At 41.9% G+C, this 23,616-nt stretch overlaps 1 protein-coding gene across 1 annotated transcript in view; it reads left to right on the plus strand.

Annotated features, from left to right (window-relative positions):
* Positions 1 to 672: 672 nt before the first annotated feature.
* Positions 673 to 23,616, plus strand: part of sv2a (synaptic vesicle glycoprotein 2A) — a 62,133-nt gene continuing 39,189 nt past the window's right edge. Inside the window, exon 1 of the mRNA XM_085178298.1 lies at positions 673 to 821. The gene's annotated coding sequence lies outside the window, so the exon portion shown is untranslated. The remainder of the gene's footprint in view (positions 822 to 23,616) is intronic.

Here is a 23,616-nt window from a genome sequence, read left to right on the forward strand (position 1 = left end):
ACAGAAAGGCTGCCAATAAAAACATAAAAACACTAATATAAAAATATCTCCAGTAATAACCTGATTTTTTTACAGCTACAAATGTGCAGTATATTAATGTGTGCTAGAAAGCGGTGAAATGGTTATATGGTAAATTAAAATGTGCTTTTCCTGCTCTGAACGGTCTGCAGTTTCCAAAACTGGGATTCTGAATTCCTTTGAGATTCCTTGTAAAAACGTATCACAGCCTCACAATATTAAAAGCAAAAGGTTTCCTATAGACGATCCTTGTCATCATCCACACTTTTTTAACACAGCCAATTACAGGCACGAGCCCGAACACGTGCAAGGAGAGGCTCGTCTTGCACACTTCGTTGCACCAACCATTTGGGGCATATGGACCAAATGACAGTCTGAGCGAGCTCCGCTGAGCACGAGCGACAAGAGCGCGTTTTCTAGCTGCATGTGCGCGTCCAGAGTGACTTCACAGTATTCAAACTCACCAACGGTTGAATCACAGGGCAGAAAAATGAATCACATTCACTTCACTTCCTCATGTACAAACCAGCGACCCCCCTCTGGTTCGTCAGAGGAATGGTGCCTGCTGCAAGAGAGATGGGCGCACAGGCAGCAGGAGGGGGAGGAAGCGGAGGGGGCGGTGTCTCCATCTAAGGATGCTGTGTAGTAAGTGAAGGGGGTGGAGGAGGGGAGGAGGAGAGTGCAGCTCTTTGCTACTACGTCAGCGTACATCACAGGATCGCACAGGACCTTTTTTTGCTGCCAATAGTCGGGGTGACTTCCCTGCGCTGAAAATCCCGGTCACCCTAAAACCTCCCAGTAAGGTAAGAAAATGAATAATCTGCTCTGATCAGATCATTTTGTCTTTGCGTCACTTCTTTAATTTCCATAACTGCGTTGTTCCCAAAGGCGAATGACATTCGGGAATATCCGTGTATTTCTGACACAAATCGAGATCTATTTCCCACTAAAACACGAGTTTATAGGCCTGCGCTGCGCAATGCGTTGACCCCTACACATGCATCCAAAGGCAGTCAATATTACGCAGAGAATTAATAAGAAACATTACAGCTGGAGAGAAATTAAGGCTAATTTGGGAGTAAAAGGCGCCGTCCGCGCTTGTTCCTGCGGGCAGGTCTTGTGCGCTAAGAGCCATTCTCGTCTTCATCCGTCCCGGCGCACAGATTTCAGACATGAAGAGAAGGATAGGAGCAGATATGAGGTTATATTTTATTACATTTGTACAGTAAAGAAGACCAGCTTCAAATCACTGCTCCAGTCTAATTAGCGGTGTTGTTGGCACCAATGCCCTTGCCCTTCCTGCGTCTCCTGTTCCGCCTTCCGCGACCACTACACGGTCACAAATGTGCCACCTTAAACCAGCTGCTCTCTTCTCTCACTATTTAGAAAGTTTCCGAGCTTGAGTTACGTTTAATTTGTGCGATCAGCTCAAAAGTGCCCGTGTGGCCGGGGTTTCGTGCGCTGCGTCGTGCACCAGAATGACCTTGTAGAAACCCAGCGGGAAGAATGTGACGGAGAAAGAGTGATGAGCATTTTTTTTTCTGCTTTCCTCTGTGGTTTTGCTTTGCGGTGGTTTGTGTCAGCGGTGCTGGGAGGACTTTTCTCTGAGAGGATGCTGTTTGGTGTTCGTGGCCACAAAATGCTGTAAACTGCGTTTTGAAGGCGGAATATTGCAGTTAATGGATGAAAACAAATGAGTGATTTGTTTATCGTAGATGATGCATTTTACAACTTTGCATGTGTGATGTCTTGTCCCTGCGGCAGCCATCACTGCAGCTCAGTCAGCTTCTGAGCTATTTATGCATCCAGCCTACAGGAGGGGTTGCAGTGAGGGGAGCACATACTGTTTCAAACATACAGGATTACTGACAGCACTTTAAAAATGTAAATATTTATCCCCCTATTTAGGCTCGAAACACAGCGCTTGTTACAGGATCTATAATTTGGCTTTCATGCATCTGACATCCAATGACAAGCAGTTTATTCTTCAGGAAACGTGTCTTCTGTGTGCAGTTTTCATCCAGTGCAGCTTGCTCAGCATGCAGATGCTTTGGACCTGCAGGTATGGGTGTTTCCACTGAAGCACCAGGAGGGGATGAACCATGCTTACATTTCTAGGCAGAGAGGCCCAATCCAACTACTGCAGTCAAAACCCAAAGTCAGATTCAATTCAGTTTGAATTATATAGCACCAAATCACAAAAACAAACCTCTAGGTGCTTTATATTGTAATTTTAAGCCCTAGAATAATATATATCCCTCAAACAACCTGGCTGTTGTTGCAGATATGCAACAGAAAATGATTGCTTCAAACATTATTAGATGATTTTGGTAGGCACCAGGAATCAAATACATAAGATAACACTTGCTTACTTTATTTATGCTGTAAGATTACATTCTGACATTTTCCAAACAAAAGACTGATTAAAAAACATGTCAGAATGTAAACAATCTCAATCTCTAAATGGGTAATTTGGCTGTTTTCTGCATTTTTCAAAAGATTTGACAGAATTTATAAAAGCCTATCAAGATTTTGTATAGTTTATACATCGAAGCATCACTCGAGGCTCTATAAAAACAGGCTGAGGTGCAGCTGAAGGTGTTTGCTAAGCTTGATCCAAAGGAGCAAAGGGAGCTGCTCTGTTTGGTGTTCTCATTTCGTGCCTGCTACCCCTGCTGATTGGGCCGTGCTCCGGTGTGTCCGCTGAGATTAGCCTCGTCGCAAGTTACAACTCGCCTCTCCCCGCAGCTGGGGGTGGCGGTGCCGGATATATTTGCATAATGGCTGAAAAAATGTATTAAATAAGTAGGTATGACGGTCTGCGGCAGTGTGGAACACAACTACACACCTGTCAACTTCTCCATCCGGGTGTTGTCAAGTTCAGCAATTAGCACAGCTGTTCCACCGCTTCAGTGAAACGCTTCATGGCTTCTCCAGACAGATCAGCTCTTGGCTCGTGATGCTGCTGCTGCTGAGACACTCCTCCCTGCTAAAGATTTACTGCAAGGGTGAAAGATAATCGATGGCCTTTTCCCTCATCTCCACACGGTGGTGGGGGGAGTTCGAGCAGCAATTAATGTCAAGCACATAACTCTCCATTAACAACTGAAAGTGCATTTGTTTGTTATCGGCCAAAACCAATATTGTCTCTTCTGCTTTTCATTAGCCTTCAGAAGCTCTTTTATTTTTTCCATTTTATGTAATAAATGATTGGTGATAATAAATCTTAGAGTAAAAGTTCCAAACCTTCCATCATAACAATTATTTCACAGGTTGAATTTATTCATACCTGTCTCTGGAAAGACTGAGCGACTCAATAGTAATAAATCAGACTAATTAATACATGATTTTACAGACGTGACTGCATATTTTAGAATGAAATACTTCTGTCACTTTTTCTATTACCTCAAACCTGTCGGTTCATTTCTACAAATTTCGGATAAAATATCAATTTTTAAAAGAAGCGCTCTTTTAGTCATTCCTGTGTTTTGTTCTCAGACAGAAAGGGAAGCACAGAGTAGAAATATGAGATCCTTTATTGGTGTTTGTGGGAATTTCATCCATTACAATTATTAGAGGCTGTGGGAAGCCAGTGTACAGTACCCAGGGACCACTGCTAAATGGAAGCCAGTGACTTGGTCAAGGTCACAATGACTGAGCGTGTTTTCATTGTGGCAGAAACCAGAAGTGCTGGAGGAAACACGCGAAAGCACAGCGAGTAGTGGAGATAAACCTGTGTTCTTTATAATCCCAGCAGGGGGGCGAGGCATCTTGTTGTATAGAAATTTACAGGAAAATGTTCTGACCTCCACATACAGTAAGGGATCTGCAAAATAATAAAGAAAGACCAGAAAGAGGATAAGAGAGGGAATCCTCATTAGCTAATGACTTTTCAGTTTCAAGTCCAGTTTCAAAACAGCAACATGGCAATGGGGAAAGCCATCAGCTCGAGGATTCACAGGGCTTCACCAACCAATAAGAGACGTCGTGGCGACTACATGCGTCTGTTATAAACGGTGTCTGGTTTGATCCCACGATCGTGTCCTTTGAGGCAACAGTGCTGATCCTCATAAACACAGCCTGCTATTATCACCTTGTGAGTGCGGATTAAGCAGATATACTGAGAATTAGCCAGCTTTACCGGTGCTGCGTATATTTTGGAGTAATAAAAATAATCCTGGAGGAAATTCTCAGCTTACTAATCATCTTCTGCCTCCAGGTAAATATATAGTTGTCGTTATGTACCAGTACTGACCATAACTGTGATAATTTAAAAAAAACTTTTGGTTCCTCACAAAATATTGATATGAATCTTTTTTGTTTCTTCATTTAGTTTTGATTTATTTACCTTTGTATCACTGAAAGTGTTCGTTCAGATCTTCATCTTCTCCACTATCCCTGTAATATTTGACTTATACATGGAAGGATTATGAAGCAGATTATGAAGAAACCATTGACGCTGTAATTTAGCACCTCTTCTTCTTTCCTCTTGCTACTATAAATACTGTGTCCAGTAGAATAAAACGTGCTCAGTTATGAGATGAAACTGTTTGCTGCTCCAGTTTTACACAAATACCTTTCGTGTGCAGGGACCCAAGAGCAAAGCGTGTAGTGGCAACAATCTAATTCACACAAGCATGAAAAAACATTGCACCCATTGTTCACTGGGAGAGAAGAGCTACAGCAGAGTATCTGCAAAGTGCACTGCTAATGATATCTACACGCTGAGTTTGGCAGCAGCTTTATAACCTGCTTGTGTAATCCCTGCAGCATATTCTTGGGTGTTGGGAAGATTTTAGCTCCAGTACAGCATCCTGCTGGAGCAGAACTCCACAATGCACACCTTCACAAGGATGATGCAGAGTTCTTGTCACTGGATTATTTCTAAAGCGTAAGCATGCAGACGTCTAGGCCCCAGGGGCCACAGACTCCAGAGGTGTCATTTTTTTTTCTTTCTAAGATCGTCACTGATGTAATGATCATCTAACAAATATTCTCTTTTGAAGGTCACATGCTATTACGACATGTGCTTTTGGTTGTCATGGTTGCATCTTGTTCCCAAATATTTACTTTTCTGTGACCTCTGATTATACCTTCATTACTTTTATAACTGCTTGTTCTCACACTGCCTTCCAGCCTAAATTATCTTCAGCACAGCCACATGTTCCCCAGCTATCATAGGGCTGGATATTAAGACCCTTATTTAAATATTGGGTAAATGAAACCTTAGGAACCCCAACTTTTTACTCCCCCCTTGCAGAGCTTCCTAAGTGATGGTGTAACGTTGAGTGCACTCAGTTTTCATTCACCTGTTCCAAGGACGTTTTCTTCCTTCTTGAAAAGAATTCCATCTTAGCATATTTTATAATTCCAATTTCTTCAAGACTGGCTGCTCAGAGGCTCATTATGGTCACATTGTGAAACAACCCCCCCATCCCACGGACAGTGGCTCTTCCAGTTCCTCTTGGTATGATGTGGGACTCAAACCTTCCAAAACCTCATCTTTTGTCTCGTCAGTCAACAGGATATTTTCCAAGATGTTTTTTGGCAAATGTGAGACAAGCCTTTGTGGGTTTTTTTGGTCAATAGTAGGGCTGCCACGATTAGTCGACTATCAAAATCGTCAACGACTGATCAAATAGTCGACGCGTCGTTTGAAGCTTTGTAAGATCACAAAAGACGAAGGAATAAGTAGTAGGATTTAAGAGTGTAATAACGGACTGAAACAGAAGATGGCAGCACTGCATGTACAAGGATGCCAGCTGCCGTTAAACCCCGAAGAAGAAGAAGTAGCTCTGTCCCAGAATTCATAGCGCGGCCCTGCTCAGTTTCCAACAATGGCGGCAGCTAGTTAGTTTTAATATTACTCTTATTATTCTTTCTGGGTCACAAAATAAACGTTTAACATATTTACAGGCGAGAATGTAGCTGTGTAAACCTCAAATATCTGCTCAGTTTATCAAGACACCACATATTTTCAAAAGCGCTCTGACGTTTTCGGAGACGTCTGTTACCCACTAGCTCGATAGCTAGCCGGGGGCTAGGCTCACTAGCGGCAAATCGTCTTCAAACCCACCGCTGTTTTTCACTACTCAGGTTAAATATATGATATAAGTCACTTAGATAACTTGAAAATGTTGTTTGTTGGCTTTTTTTTTTTAGTATTTTATTTGTTCCTGAGTAAATCGGTTTGGCTGAGATTAAAGTTATAGTTTTTACACAGCTGAATAAACATTAAGCAGACAGCTGATTATCAGAAGTGTGAGATGCTCGAGAATTTACTCCGGTGTCCTGTTATATTTTAGATAGCAAGGAGTTTATTAAACTTCACCAAAACAATCTGCAAATTTCATTAAAATTTAATAAACTATCATCTTGTCTTTATTTTTAGTTAGCACATACCTTAAACACTTAAAGCTGTAAGCTAATGATAGTTATATAAGATCAGATTCTGCTGGTGCAATAAGCTGTACGTCCAGTCGACTAATTGCAAAAATAATCGGTGACTAGTCGACTATCAAAATAATCGTTTGTGGCAGCCCTAGTCAGTAGGTCAGTAGGGCTGATCTCTTCCATGACCTCCATGGAAGAGATCAAGAAGAAAACCTTCTTCTTGATCTCTTCCATGGAGGTCATTCTTTCTTATGTTGAATAATGAGCTCTGACCTTAACTGAGACATGTGAAGTCTGTGGTTCTTTTTTGACCTCTTGGATGAGTCGTCGCTGCAGTCCTCGGTCACTCCTCAGAAGCTTCACCACTGTTCTAGGTTTTCTCAGCTTGTGTATAATGGCTCTCACCCTGGTTAAGTGGAGTCCCAAAGCCTCAGAAATGGCTCTGTTACCCTACCCAGACTGATAGATTTCAGCGGCTTTGTTTCTCAAGTATTTCTTTAGATTGTGAAACGATGTGTTGCTGTTTGAGATATTTTAGCCTGCTTCACTTTATCAGACAGGTTCTAGTTAAGTGATTTCTCAAGTGATTCCAACAGGTCTGCCAGTAATCAGGCCCGAGTGTGTTTATGGAAACTGAACTCAGCTTTTTTCCAAAAAAATGTGGTCAATCACAGTTAATTCACCATTTAACAAGAGGTGCAATTACTTTTTCACACAGGATCAGGTAGGTTTGGATAACTTTTCTCTCTTAATCCATTTAAAATGATCATTTTCTATTTACTCAGGTAATTTTTGTCTAATATTAAAATTTGTTTGATGATGTGAAACATGTGAGTGTGACAAATATGCAAAACACTGGGAAATCAGGAAGGAGGCAAACACTTTTTCACACCACTGCATCAAATCAATGACTGTGATATTTGCACCTCCAGTGCAGTTTTCATCCCTCCTTGCACCGCTTACAATCACGCTGCCAAGTGGAGCATTTAATGTGCAGTAGGTCTCTTATTTTGAAAACCGAGCAGGTTCTTTATTCTGTTTCCTGTCCTTTTCATCTGCTCTGTGTAGCTTGATGTGATTGTGATGTGTCTGAGTTGCACCAGCTGTATATCCAGGATTAAATATCTCAGTTATTATCCACAGAGGATAAATCTCACAACTTTCCACCCAGCACTTTATAAACAAGTCCAATAAGTGAACATATCATTCGTTCTTCAAGGCCATGAAGTTAAACTCTACCACATTTCACTTTATCCCAAACGGCCCAAATCAGGGGGTGCTGGAAGATCTTATATAGCGTACATCTGTAACCCACGCTCACCCCGGCTCGTACTTCCGTGCAGTATGTGTCTGAATCCCACTTGTGTTTATTGTGATAATAGCTGCTCTGTTCTCTTCTGTGCTGCTTTCCCTGCATCAGAGTTTCCACATATGGAAAGTCGTTGAAGTTTGAAAGCAGACACATGCTGACAGATATACTGCAGATGGAAATCTGCTTTTGACTCTGGCAGTTTAATACTGCAGTGTGTCTTTGTACCCCCCCACCGAGCTGTCGTTATGGTTGTAGACTTCTAGCTTATCATGTCATTAATGCTTAATTCGCTGTAACTGACACATATTTGTAGTTTGTCAGCACACATTCAGCTGCACTGAAACTGCAGTGGACTTGTGGAGACGGTGCACCAGCGCTGAATACTAATGAACTAAAATGACATTAAAGTGAGCCGCTGTAATATGTTCATGTTGTCCACACAGCTTTTTCAGGAATTGAACTGAACCTCTGCAGCTGCCCTGGGTCTGACTCCTCTTCAGTCCATTTTGCAGCGTGGAAAGCCAAAATGGATGCAGAGAGCTGACGTCACAGTGTTTGACACGGTGTTGCTAGCCACTTTGGTGCCACCAGGGTGACGGTGCACACTGCACAGCAGCGATGTGAGTCATGTTAGTTGGGCTGCAGATTCTCCCAGAGGGGAATTGTGCATGCACAACCTAGCTTTGGGATGGGGGTGCAATCTAGTAAGTCTATACCAACCAAACATCGCACCCTCCTCTTATGGCTTTACCCTGGATGGGCCCGAGGCCATGCAGGAACGTGGTGCAGCTGAATAGCTGTCACTTCCTGTGTGACCCTGTGCAGATGTCTCAGTGCGGCTGGTGCGGATGAAAAAGCAGGAACTGGACAGAGATGGTGAGAAGTGGTTCATCGCACCAATACATCACTCCTGAGGGACGAGCAGAATCAGGCACCTCTGTCCTTGTGGCCAGAAAACAAGACATGAATAATTGATGGAATATTCACATGGTCTCAGCTGGAGGTCCCTGGATGCTTAGACCAGGCTAGCTGATAGAAAAATGATGAATGAGGAAGGATGAAGCTGGGTGAAGCTGCCTGAGGAAGATTGGCTGGAGCAGGCTGATGAGTAAAAGCCAGTGTGTTTGTGTGCAACACCTTCAAAACAATGCAGATTGTTCCAGCTCACCCTGCTTAAGACTACAGGGCATTTCAGTGACTTTTACAAGCAGGGGACAAAAACACATACATGAGGATTATTATTAGTGGCAGATATTAATGTTGATGATATCAGACCCGTAGAATGAATAAAAAATTAGCCAATATAAATCACTTTAAACAAAAATATGAGCGCCATCAGTCAGTTTAATGAGGAGCTTTATATAATTAGTAGTAAGATCTTATTTATGAGTGATGATTAAATGGAGTTGGTGGGTCGGGGCAGTTACAGTTGTCATTATCTCTGGGTTTTAATGTTTTACCTTTAAGGCAAGCTTCTTTATTTAAATCTAGACGAGTCAGATCAAGCAGCAACCTTTGATGCTGAAAAAAAAGTGACAGCTCTTAAAAATGGCAGCTCATCAAAAGTGCGGCAGTTTGCAGGTTGATTGGCTAATTGGACTCAGGTGAGACACAGGGGAAACTCGTAACTGCGGGGCAGGTGATTACAAGGAGGGGAAACAGACAAAGCAAAGCAAACAGAGGCTGTTTCCCAATTCAGGGTCTGCAGCCTTAAAGTACGCAGCCTCAACGGTCCTCAAGGGCCGCGTACTCAAAGACCGCTGAGGCCGGAAGTGCGAGGCTTGTGAAATGGGCCGGTCTAGCCTCCGTTGCGCTGCCCAGGTTGCCTAGCAACCATGATACTAACAGTTGGAAACGTTTCATACAGCTTTGTTTGACAGAAATTATGGAGAAAATTTTTGTTCATTTGTTTGTTTGTTTCTACATGAGCTTTGATCATTCTCTGTAAGATTAAGCTCAGCTATTTAACGGCGTATATTTTAAAGTAAAGGCTTTAAAACCAAGTTAGTACAAACGTCACTAATGTCACATAACTTTGCCGACATGTGGCCAACAGTAATGTTTTAATGTTCTTCGTTATTAAACATTTGCACATAAATAAGTGACATAATATTCAGTACTTACTTAAAGTTTACTCTTCGGCCGCCCCTCATCCGCCGTTTATTTTCGGCAAAATTATCCACACCCACCGCTGCGCTATGCATTCTGGGATATGTTGGGCCATGAAGTCTACACCGCTGAGTAGACTTCATGTCAAAGTCAATATTATTAAGTCTGTAATTAGGCGCCATTCTTCTTATTTTACGGCGCTGTTGTTCAATCGGGGAACGCTCCATGTTGAGGAGAAAAGCATGAATTTGTTTGTATACGGATTATCCATTGTTTAAATGTCCCGGGCAGTCAAAAAGGAGGCAGAGCTGTTGAGAAATGCTAGGAGCTAACTGGGCGCTAACCGTATCATTCAAATATATTGAGAGGAAGTGACGTAAGATTTGCGCATGCGGGGTACCGATCGGGATTCCGGTACGGATCGGGTAGTGACAACCGCCACAGCCTTAAAATTCAGGGAAATTAAGGACGCATTTGAGGGCCGCATTTCGAGCAGCCTTCGAATTGGGACAGCCTTCGTCGCGTCGCTGTGACGTAATCGGCCTTAAAATGCGGCCTTTAAGGCTGCAGACCCTGAATTGGGATACAGGTGCCAAAACGGGAACAGGAAGTATGGTGAATATCAGAGACACAGACAAAGAATCACAAGCGACATGGACAAGGTGAACAATGGGAAACACAATAAAAACAAAATAACTTGGATAAAAAGGCAACAAAACTGGGACCATTAGACTATCAGCGCCATCCCCACTTATTTTTCCCATAAACTGTCTTTAGATTTTCATAACTCTGTTTGTACAGCCTCCCACAGCCAATGAAACACGTACAGTACATAGACAGTCAGCTGGCACGTCTCGCTTTTCCACTTTAGTGAGCTGATGTGAAATGAACCCGTGGCTGAATGTAATCTCCTCCTGTGGTCTGAGCTCATAATGGCAGCGGAGACCGTGCTTTATTATGAGCATTGGTGGTTGTTGACTGAGTATTTGGGAGGGGGTGGGTGGACCTTACTGACCCCACCCAGAATGCAATGCTCCCGATGCACTCAAGAGAGCAGAAAAGACTCTGTATGTATCTGAGATATCAGTAGGCTGAGAATGAACACACAGACGTCTGTGTGCTCGGGAGGATTTTATGTGCATCTTAATGGGCTGTGAATAATTAGTCAGATTAGACTTGTTTCCCTTATTTTCCAGTGTTGATTATAAAGAAAAAGTGTCCAGCAAATGATGGAAGGACGCAGGGAACTGGACTGAAAGCTGGGTGTGAGAAAGCACCGCTGAAAAGCCGTTATAACGCCTGAGTCGCCTCGATGAAAGGCCTTGGCTTTCGTTCTACTTGTGTTGACTTCAGAGGGGATTGTGACAGCAACTTACCTGGCATCATGATGATTGCAGTGCTTGTTGTTGCCAAGAAACTGAAAGGTTTGTGCTAAAATAGCTTGGTACCAGTGGATTTGACACCACAACCTCAGACACCCCCTCAGTCTATTAACACCACGGATTGAGAATGTGATGTGTAATTTGAAGGCCAGCCCGTGAAAGGTACACAATATTGTGAAATACACTGAAAATTCTATTAATTTTAAGCCGATTTAATGTCTTTTTGATTCTGGAATGAATCTTTTTCTATCTATCAGCATGTCATCTTGATCAAGATGTGCTGAGCCACAGGGACAATCAGAGGAGAATATTCACTACGTGCGTCACAGCATGAAATCAAAGATGTCAGGAGGAATGAATTCAGTGCATGACATTACCAGCCATCTGCAGCTTGCAGGAATTACCACTGGGCCATCTTTGGCTTTTTCACACTGCTTTTTTTAAATCACTCTGACTCTGCTCGTAACTGACATTAACTTGCATGTGGGGCGATCTGATCCCACCTGGATCACTCGCCTAAGGTCATGTGTGGAAAAGGCTTTCAGCTCTCTAAGGCTCACCTCTACGTACAAACATTTGCAGCGATTCACAGACAAGCTCCCATCACTCAGGCCCATCTCTGTCACGCTTGCTAATTACTGCATCTGTGCTGTCAAATGCGCAACAAAATTCAGTGTGTAAATAAGAGCTTGGGTAATAATTATGAATATTTACTGGGTGCATGTTGGTTAGCTTTTTATAATAAGTTGCAAAAATCATTGCAAGTTTTTACCTTTTAATGTAATGACTAATATTTTGCATGGATTGCTGTATCGTGCATTGTGCAAGCTGTGCAACAAGTAACATAAATGCTGGTAAGGGTAGTTTTTGGTCTTCAGTAATAACTCTGCAATCATTTCACCACTCAAGTGGAGTGATGATGGGACAGCTAAACTTTCAGGTTATAGGATTGTCGTGTTTTAGAAGCAGGACAGAGAGGTGTGGTGAGCGATTTGAGGCTCGTCCAGGTGAAGGTTTACGTGTTGATGACGACAGGTAATCAACAATGTGCAGTGAAGGGTGGGAGGTGTTACGTTATGTGACTCTGCAAAACACATGGCTTTGCAGTGACAGTGCAGAATGTTGCATGTGCTTCATTGTCTAAATCTACTGCACTTGTCCCACTGAGTTTTATGACCTCTTGTTGTCTTTCACTTTATCCTATAAACTCACTTATTCATGTAAATTCTGGTGCCAATAATCAGTTTTCATTGGCAGTGCACAACCTAATTGGGGGCTTGATATATGAATCCTTCTCAGGTCACTAACGAACAGTGTTGGGAAGGTTACTTTTAAAATGTATTCCATTACAGATTACAGAATACATGCCCCAAAATGTATTCTGTAACGTATTCCGTTACGTTACTCAATGAGAGTAACGTATTCTGAATACTTTGGATTACTTAATATATTATCATGCTGTTTACAACTACATGAATGTACTATTGCTGTGATTTATTACTGTTACTGAAGGTCCGCGGCTCTGAACCGTAGTAAAGGGACCTCTGACTAATACGGTGGGTTCTGTGTCGGCTCGTAGCCGAAAAATAGCTTTACTTTGTTGTCTGGGTCAACTTTGGTAGCGAGAGACAGAGAGAGGCGTTGAAAGGCTGCTCCAACAGAACTTATTGTTTTTGGAGGAAAACACGAACACGGTGTACAGTCGAGTCTTAATAGCTTACTTACAACTGGGCTCGTCAGGCTCTCTTCTTGGCTGCAGTGGTTATTATTATATTTACATGCTTCCAGCTCCCGTTTTTGCTCGATGACAGCTCGTACTTTTCCTTTTTCTCCCTCCCTCGCTCACAGACACATAACGTGTATGGCAGTCCATTCTCCCTGCAGCACGGACTACACTGCCCATGATGCTACATTCTTTAGAGCTATACCTGTAGCATTCTGCCTATTAGCTTAGCACAACAACAACAAAAAGGCCTCTCTCACCCAGGAAACACGCAGAGAGAGAGCGTCACCCTGTAACCATGGCAACCGCAACGCTGCCGCCTGGAACAACAGAACGTAGCTGTCAAACAAAACCCAAACAGTCCTGACCCGCCACAATATGAAACAGGGAAGTACCGCCGTGTAATCCATTTATTTCAACAAAGTAACTGTATTCTAAATACCACCTTTTTAAACGGTAACTGTAACGGAATACAGTTACTCATATTTTGTATTTTAAATACGTAACGGCGGTACATGTATTCCGTTACTCCCCAACACTGCTAACAAACACAGTGCAGAGCCTAAAAAGCCCAGTCCTGTCTGGGTGGAGAGGACGATCAGGTGGTTTATTGTATCAGGTTGAAGAGTATGACAACACTTGTCATAAACAGCTGCTGATCAATGAGAACAAACCAACCAGTGAAGCTGTGGTTCAGGAAACCAAAACAAAGATGCTCTCCAAAGAGCCGAGGGCCACTCTCTGCAGTAGGCTGCAGCTGCGGTCACACTGTGAGATGGACATCAATAACTTTCTGACATGGTCTGAATTTTGTCCCACACCAGTCTTTGGTTTATAATGGCCAATTTTCAGCCTCTATCTGGGTGGTTCTGACATAAAGCACTTGTTTCTTTTATTGCTACAGACACTGTACACTCAGTCAGAGATGTGCTAAAGATGCAACGCTTAATAGCAGTGATCTGTGTGCTCAATATTCTTTTTCACTTGTGTAACATGTGTGTCAAGTGTGACGGGATCTGATCGAAGCCAGTCTGTTCAGATGATGTTTTCAGTGTTGTTTTATAAAGCGGTTTAAGGGTGATGCTGCTGCGCGATGAACTCTGCATTGGTTTCTTCTACCTCATCCATCTTCTCTGAGCACACAACTGCTTATCTTTTTCTGGGCCGAAACCTGTCTGCTGCTAAGTGGGTCTTGGATTTCCACCAAATAAAATGTCTCATTCTTATCAATGCGTGCCGCAGCCTGGTGTCAATGACAACATCCATTTTATTAGCTCAGTTTAGCAGATGCTTTGGATTTTTTTTTCTCCGTATGAAAGAGTAACTGTTGAAAGCTCAGGGCCATCAGCGAGCGTTATGAATGGTGGTTATACGCTGCTGTCGATAGAAGTGCCTCATCATTTAGACTAATTTAGTGGCAGATGGGAATCTCCAGTGCTCTTTGAAAGGAATGTCAGTGAGGCTTACAGTTTAAATACCACCGGTTATATGGATAGCTGCAACAAAACAGATTAATGATCACATTATCTTGTCTTAACGAGGGGAAAACCCAACGTCTGGTTTTAAAAGGTCAATTCTCACAGATACAAAAAACATTATGCTTCTTCCATTATCCCTGAAGTGGTTTTTATTTGGAGCAGTTTCAAAGGTGCGCTCAGAATTTAAGGGCTGATGTACTTTGTCTGAGATTTATTACTTAAGTAATTTTTGGTCACAATATATTAATTCAATTCAATTCAATTCAATTTTATTTATATAGCGCCAAATCACAACAAAAGTCGCCTCAAGGCGCTTCATAGATACAGAGAAAAACCCAACAATCATATGACCCCCTATGAGCAAGCACTTTGGCGACAGTGGGAAAGAAAAACTTCCTTTTAACAGGAAGAAACCTCCAGCAGAACCAGGCTCAGGGAGGGGTGGGGCCATCTGCTGCGACCGGTTGGGGTGAGAGAAGGAAGACAGGATAAAAGACATGCTGTGGAAGAGAGACAGAGGTTAATTAACACATGAACACTTTATTCTAACCTGCGAATCTGTTAAGTGAAGCAAATAAAGTCACAAAGATTGCAGTTCCTCAAATGGCCACTTGGGGCTTACTTCAAATGGATGTCAAGCTGCATAGGCTTGTATGTAAAATGCCTGACTAGAACAAAGATAAACAATGCTGATTTTCTCCTACATAACAACAAAAGAAGGTGAATTTTCATAAAATGCAGATTTAAGGTTTAAAGCTATGCATCATTAAAGATAAGATAAGATAAGATAACTCTTTATTGTCATTGCACAGTCATACATAGTACAATAGTACAATGAAATTGGAAAACTGTCCTACGTCGGCACTACATATAACACAACACGGCACGATATGACACATCACAACGCAACACAAACAACACAACACAGTATATTAACTTAGTAATAAAAAAAAGAAGAATAAGTGTATTTGTATTGCACATTAATTATTATTGCACCTTGTTATGAATATAAATATTATTATTTTTATTGTTTTAAACATTGTTACCTCCCCCCTAAAAAAGTCCAGGGAGGTAGCCAGTCAGGTCAGCTATTTGCATTGATCAGGGCTGTTGCCCTGTTGTAAAAGCTGTCCTTGAGTCTATTTGTTCGGGACCTCAGGAGCCTGAACCTCCTGCCAGACGGCAGCAGCTTAAACACCCGGTGTCCTGGTGGTTAAAACAGTCTGCCTTGACTGACGTGTATTTCCCCTAGCTGTCTGCACTGTTCCACCTTAGTTTATTTCAGTCACTGAACTCTTGACTTTGTGTTGTTGTAACTGTTTGGACAAGTTTACCGGCAGGCGGCCTGGTTGGTAATGTGCGCAATGTAGTTGTGCTGTTGTGGGAAATGAGAGACCACACCTCACTGCTTGGTCAAAGAGTGAGAGTAGCAAGTAGTCTCAGACTGTGTGAGAGACTATGGCAGCCAAAAATGTGTCTAGATAGCTTAATTTGAGGTAAGACAGTTATCAACCAGCTGCATGTTGTGTTTGATGCCTTTGGAAAAGGTCAAGTTTGCTTGATTATCTGTGATTATGAGCCTCGGGTCTACTGAGGTATCGATGTTTGTGTCAAAATGTGGGGACTTCTGGCCATAAATACACAAACCATGTGCGATGTAAGGCTACATCCATCTATTGTATTCTTTCTGTGATTCATACACATTTAGGAACCACAAGTAACAACAGTACTTATGGATTCATGTTTTTGACCACATGCTAACCGTACGTCCAATATCACAGCTCCTTTTAGCTCTTTGTCTCCACCAGCTCCTGAATTACGTACTCATTTGCCTTAAGTTCTGCAGCTGGTGGTAAACGAATGAGCTGTTAATGGTGAAAATGTATTGGCCTTGAATGCAAATATGGCTTTCACCATAAGTAGCCTACTGGCACATTCATTTATTAGAACTAAGATCCTCATGTATTAAGGTGTTTAAGCAGATGTTTTTCTATTTTCTGAAGCAGTTCCTGCACCCGAGTGTGTGACTTGTGCAGTCTAGACTGCAGTGTAGCTCCAAGACAGCATCATTTATTTAAAATCCCATATTTTCTTTTGTTAGCATGCTTTTAGGCTGCCGCATTTTATGTTGCATGTGTGGCTGTGTGTAAGGCAGTGCTTCCCAACCCTCTGGCATTGTCTCTGCTCACTGGAAGAAAATAGGATTACATAATTAAGTCTTTCATCAGCAGCCAACGACAGGCGGAGTATTTGCTCGGTTCCCCATTTGACTGTTAATTTATTATCATTTTACACGTCTTCGGAGATGACAGAGCAGTTTGGGAAAATGCTTTGTTTCGCAATAATTCTTTGCACGGCACGACTCAGCCTGCCATTTCTGCAAAACTCCCAAAGGCCAGCAAAAGTGTATATTTATTGAAAATCTGTGAACGGGGAGATATTTTCAGTGCTGAGGAAGCGGCCACAGCTGCACACTAACCCTACATATGCACTCCACCAAACTGTTTGTTATTCATAGGCAGCGAGTCAAGCAGAACACACTCTCATCTCAGCGTCTCCGGCTTGTGAAAGGCTTATCATAAGGTGATGGGATACTTCATTATATTCAGATGGGCCTCAAGAGTCCCCTGGTACAAAGGTTGTGACCATGGTGATGAAAGAGGATCAGTTATTCGGTTGGCTTCTTAAAGAGTGGTTGATAATAGATTGAGCCATATGCAAACATGGATGTAGGACATTGTGGCTCTATAATGGCTAAAAATAGAGAAACAGACAAAGAGAGTTAATGTTACCAACAGTGATAGTAACAGCCTAACACAGTGGTAAGACCCGCCTCCATGTCTGCAGCCTTTTTTGTAAAGGTAGAGAGTGGACTGGTTGTTTTGACTGGCTGCTGTCATTTCAAATGACTTCTTCCACTGCAAAACATTTTCAGTGTTTAGGCAGCTCACTTCATTAGGATGAGTCAGCATTTAAACACTTGAATGCACTGTACTCCAGTCCATTTAAGAGTGTATATTTTCCCTTTCAGATCATCTCTTTGATCCTTTCTGATTTGTGCTGCAGACTTTACGCTACAGAACACAGACAAAGTGTGATTCAGACAGGATGGTGGATAAAAGCTGGAGTCTCAGGTTTATCACTTCTCTCTTTGCAGCCATGAAATTCATCTTTTTCTGCAGCAGCAAGCACAGCCATCACGGCTGACGTGTTTCTTAATGTGTTCTTGGTAGAGTCGCTCTCAAAATTGCTTCTAAAACACAGATCAGAGGAAGTTAAAGCTTTAGACTCAAAGGGGGAAAACCATATACACTTTATACGCCCGTCTCTGGCAGTTATCTTCATTATATGAATTCAGCCAACACCAACAGGTTGGTGCTAAATTCTAAATTTTATTAAGTAACGTGTGTTAATTAGGTAACATTTACAAACAGGTTCTGATATTGATGTCAGACAATATGAGACCAAATGGCATTATTTACTTTTTTAATCTTTTGCATATTGTAAGTTCCAATCATATTAAAAATTATACACTAATCAGCCAATTTACTATAGCCACACCTTACTGGTACTGGTTTAGACCCACTTTTACCTTCCAAACTGACTTTTGGTTGATTCAACTAGCCAGTTAAGATGCAGGTCATATCCATATTTGTCAGATTGTTATAATTCAATTCAATTCAATTCAATTTTATTTATATAGCGCCAAATCACAACAAAAGTCGCCTCAAGGCGCTTCATAGATACAGAGAAAAACCCAACAATCATATGACCCCTATGAGCAGCACTTTGGCGACAGTGGGAAGGAAAAACTCCCTTTTAACAGGAAGAAACCTCCAGCAGAACCAGGCTCAGGGAGGGGCGGGGCCATCTGCTGTGATTGGTTGGGGTGAGAGAAGGAAGACAGGATAAAGACATGCTGTGGAAGAGAGACAGAGATTAATAACAGATATGATTCAATGCAGAGAGGTCTGTTAATACACAGTGAGTGAGAAAGGTGACTGGAAAGGAAAAACTCAATGCATCATGGGAATCCCCGGCAGCCTACGTCTATTGCAGCATAACTAAGGGAAGATTCAGGGTCACCTGGTCCAGCCCTAACTATATGCTTTAGCAAAAAGGAAAGTTTGAAGCCTAATCTTAAAAGTAGAGATAGTGTCTGTCTCCTGAATCCAAACTGGAAGCTGGTTCCACAGAAGAGGGGCCTGAAAACTGAAGGCTCTGCCTCCCATTCTACTTTTAAATACTCCAGGAACAACAAGATAAACAAGCCATCTTTTTATAAACAAAAGAGTTTGTAGAATTTAACAAAAGGTCTGTTTTACTGTTTTATGCTTGGTTGTTAAATCTGATAAGCAGTCACTGCTTTCAAATATGAATCTGCAAAGATGTGTAGATTCTTCACACACATCTCCAACCCAGTGACAGAGAAGACCCCCGTTCTAAAGTGTCAGTGTAAAATAGGATCTCCACCCTGGCGTCCGCTGCTGCGTCCTGGGGTGGAATAATGGCTAAAAGGATTATTGAATATTATGTCACAGTAAAGCCAATCTTTGACCCTTTAAATGTAAAACGTTATCGTGGCATTATTTCCTCCCATTCCACATTTGTGTGGACTAACTTCTGAGTTTCTCAGTTTCTTCTGCTTCGACATTTCTAACCTTCTTATTCGTGGGACTGCTGACCAGGCAACAGATTGATTAGCAGCAGGTGAACATGTGAGTCCAAGCTGAGCAACCAAGACAAAGCAGTTTGTTAATATGTCCGTACTGCCTTTATCCTCCGTATGTTTCTGATTTTCTATCTGCCTGCTGTATCTCTATAGAAACGACATTGATGCTTGTTTTGCTTGTTGATAACACATGTTTGAATCTCCTGGCTGGAGCTCCATGAATTGGTCATTCACTTAACACAAACATGCAAGTGAAGACTAATAATGAGCAATGAGCAGGATGAGATCCAGGCTGATGACCAAGCACCAAATGCCTTTCACAGCATTTGCTCGTGCTGTGATGCTGCGCTTCACAGTGTGAATGTGTGGAAAACAAAGATCTCCAGTCTGTTTAAGATAACCTCGTGAATGATGATGGATAGGTGGACCAATAAGTGATGTTGGATGAACTATAAGAATGATTAAATCTGTGCAGCAACCTGAATAGTTTCTGTCAAAATCCATCCAGAGTCTGCGACCTGAGGGACTCACTGTAAGCCAAAAAATCCAAAGCAATAACTCAGCTCCAAATATTTGCTTTTCTCTCACTTGATTTGAGCAGAACTGTTAAACCGTACCTCTGAGGCCCAACTAACTTATGTACACAAGAAATCGATGTAACCTCGACTGCTTGTCGCTGCAGTTCAATCTGAAGTGTTTGTGTTTTTGACCCCTGCGTGTTTGTGACTGATGCAGTTCACCAGTCATTAATCCTTTGTTCTCTGCCTGTATAAAGTACAGTGGTGGGAAAAATACTGGAAGAATCAGCTTCTTCACACTGGAAGAAGCTGAACTAGAACAGATACCTGAAGAAAAGATAGCTCAAGCTATAGATCATAAAGTACAAAGAAGTCACATGCAGTGTTGGTCAAGTTACTTGAAAAAAGTAATCAGTAACTAATTACTGATTACTTCCCCAAAAAGTAATCCTGTTACTTTACTGATTACTTATTTTCAAAAGTAATTAATTACTTAGTTACTTAGTTACTTTTTAAAAACATGATTTACAACCTGAATAGGTGATAAAGTGATAGATCTTTCAGCCCAATTCTACTTTTTCTACATAATCATCATACAAATTGTAATCAAATGGAAAAGTCTCTTTTAAAACTTGTTTTATTCGTTTTAATCTTTTAACTTTATGCATCAAGCAAAAATTAAATTATCTGCAACATTCTCTGACTGGAAGAAATTAGTTTAATATTTAAATATTTTGTGTTTACACTCAGTCTTTCAAATAGATGCAAGTAAAGCACAGCAGAAAATAAATAAAGTCAAAGACTAGCGGTCCTGTTGCTCTATTTTCACCTGTAAAGCAGGAGTGGGGTAGGCGGAGGGTTACCCTGGTGCAGGTGTGCAGCGGTCAGTGGAAGAATCCGCGAGTTTCTCTGTGAGTTTCCCATTACGTCGTAGCTACTCGGTGCTTGTTTGGAAGTTTAGGGGTTTTTTTCGCTGTAAAAAGAAGTTTTCTTCCCACGCACAACGGACACTAATGTTTTTGTCACTTTTTATGGAATCAAACTCAAAGTAAGGTCAGTACTTCCACGCTTTAAACGCTGCACGCTCATACTCTCTCCCGCACTTGATATATGATCCATTGTTGATCTGCACACAGCTGTTGTCACGAATGTCGCACTCGCTTACGTCACTGTCATGAGACATTCTCGCAAAAAATCACAGTTTTAGTAACACAGTAACACAGCGTTCCTACGGGAAAGTAACGGTAATCTAATTACCGTTTTTGCAATAGTAATCCCTTACTTTACTCGTTACTTGAAAAAGTAATCGGATTACAGTAACGCGTTACTCAATCCATCTCTGGTCACATGTCATGATGCCCAGACGCAGCATTGCTTCCTGTTGTTACAATGCCTCCACCACACAAGCATCCACCTTTAGCCTCCAGTAGGATTATTTGTTATTTACCTGTTTCCTGGTGTTTTGTGTTGGGGATGACCAGTTTGGAGCCTAGACAGCAAAGCTAAATATATTTTTCTTTAGTAATTTCTCAGTTTAGGTTTTCTGAAGTCGTTTAAATACATGTAAATGTTCCCTCTAAGCCTGAAGAGAAAAAGAGGGAACACACACATGTAAAGGAAGCTCGTAAAACATGCAGTCATCCTAATTGGGCTTTCATCAGCACAGAAAAGAAGATCAGACACCAACTAGGGAGGATCAGAAAGACAAACGCAACAACACTGTCATCCCCTCTGCATCGGAAAATCTCAGGAGAGTTTTCTCCAAGCACGACATCCCAGTGTGCTTCAGGTCCAGCCACACACTCAGACAAACACTGGTTCATCCCAAAGACAAAACTCCTAAACACAAGCTTAACAATTAGAGTATGCTATACAGTGTAGCAAGGGCCACCTCCACGGGTGTCCACCTGCATCTAAAGGACAAAGGTCACTCTTTCGAAGATGCCAGTGTTCACATTTTGGACAGAGAAAGAGAGACAGTTTGAAAAAGGGGTGAAAGAAGCATCTATATCCACTGTGAGCGACCATCTTTGAACAGAGGTGGTGGCTTACGACACCAACTGTCTGCCATCTATAATCCAGTTCTGAGATCCTTCCCAGATGCCTTAATGCCCACTCACATCCTGGTCCATCCGGGGGGACACTCCCACAGGGCTTAAATCTGGGACTCTCCACCATTTGACCCTAAAACTAAAGAAGCTTCTCGGATGAGAGGTGAAATGTCTTCAAGCAACTTAAAGAAGTCCAGACGCTTTTCTTTCCAAGCTCCTTAGACAGCTTTAAGGATCCTTAGACTTTTCCTTTAGCGCTGGCGTGATATCAGCATTTGTTCTTTCTTGTGTGATGTGTCTACACTGTTGGATGGATAGGGCCTTTTCATGTTAGCATGTTGCTCAGAGCACTGCTCTGTCTCACTGTTGCGTCCTTGTGGGGAGATCTTGGTTTAACTTTATTTTTGACATTTTTCACCTTTCATTCTGAGAGGTGCAGAGCGTAGACAAAAGCAGGGAGAAGGTGGATTTACATGCAGGTGATACAGGTGCCATTTAAGTAGATTTGTATTCTGTAACCTCTGCATTTATTTTGCTGTTCTCTTCTAATCCTGACAGCCAGAGTGAAAGAGGATCTCACTGATGCCGTTTTCTCTCGTCTCCTTGGGTTTTGCTTTCAGCTGGCTCTCACTGAGCTTGTTCTTAGACACTCAGTTGTCCCAGCAGACCTCTGGGTCGTGTGACGTTGGCTCGGCAGTCTGTCTGTTCATCACCCCTGAGGCTACACAGGAAGTTTTCAGGGATTCCCTCCCTCCTACCTTCCCAGTATTTAACATCCTGCCCCCTGTTTTGCATCTGTAATTTTCTTGCTATAATAATATCATTGTGCACTTGTTAACACTTTTACAAATGGGCCAGTGTTTTTTATAATGAGCAGGAACAATGATAATGAGGTTAGCTTGGCACTTACCCAGTGTTGTTTAATACTGCCCATCTGTAGTGGCTGACATGTTTCTCTAATTACACGTTCCACTGATTTATTGATCCGAGCTCTCTCTGCACATCTGATCACTCCCTGAACATTCGGGCAACATAGTACACTTTTTATGATATCTGTGAAGTTAATATGAGAGTATGACAAAATATTTTCCCCCAACAGGAGAGAAGGTTTTCCAGGGCTTTAAAGAATCATTTGAACCTTTTTATTTTGTTATTACTGGTGCAAGCTTCTTGACTACTAAGAGTAACTTCCGTGTTAGAGCCATGAAATAGATCGTAAAATAATTACGCACATAATGTCTTTTTATTTTGCACCAATAATATTTTTAAATATTGTTTTGTGAAAGACAATAACATGAGACTAAGCGAGGAAGAGAATACTGTTAGTGGTTAGTGTTCATAATTAGTAACTATTACAATTCAGTAGAACAAGATTGTAAGAATTTCAACTGTTGATCATTTTTACCTTTGTGACCTGAATATTTCACACTACTGAATATTTACATCATGGCGTGCTTGTACTGATCATATTCACACTAAGCAGGCAGAAAACGCTGTTCTTTTGACCTGCTGCAGAACATTCAGCCAGCGTTTGTAGTCGTGATGCTGGGAGCTGCTTGATCCCTCAGGCTGAACGTTGTCTTTCTCTCTCCCACTGAGCTGCTGCTGCAGTTCTCTTTAAAGAGACTGTGGAAAGCTACTAAAATTACTTCAGTGCCTGCTACAGCTGCAGTCGACCCTCAGAGACTTTCTCTCCAAGGACACGTCATCTCTGCCTGTTCTCCTGAGCACATACATGTCGAAGATTTGTCATCGCTGCAGGCAAACAGTAAACAATCTTGGAGAAATTCTGCATGGCAGATGTCACGGCTTTATTAGCTTCCATGTTTGTTTGTGATTTCTTAAGACGAAGCAATGGGATGGAGAGATTTTGTGTCTCAGAATTATTTGATTTACAACCCTGTTAAACTTTACACCATCACTAATGGGTGTCGTTGGGTGCAGCCTTTTAATTAGTAAC

This window comes from Neolamprologus multifasciatus, chromosome 11 (genome assembly GCF_963576455.1).
Source record: "Neolamprologus multifasciatus chromosome 11, fNeoMul1.2, whole genome shotgun sequence".
In the NCBI taxonomy this organism is placed as follows: domain Eukaryota; kingdom Metazoa; phylum Chordata; class Actinopteri; order Cichliformes; family Cichlidae; genus Neolamprologus; species Neolamprologus multifasciatus.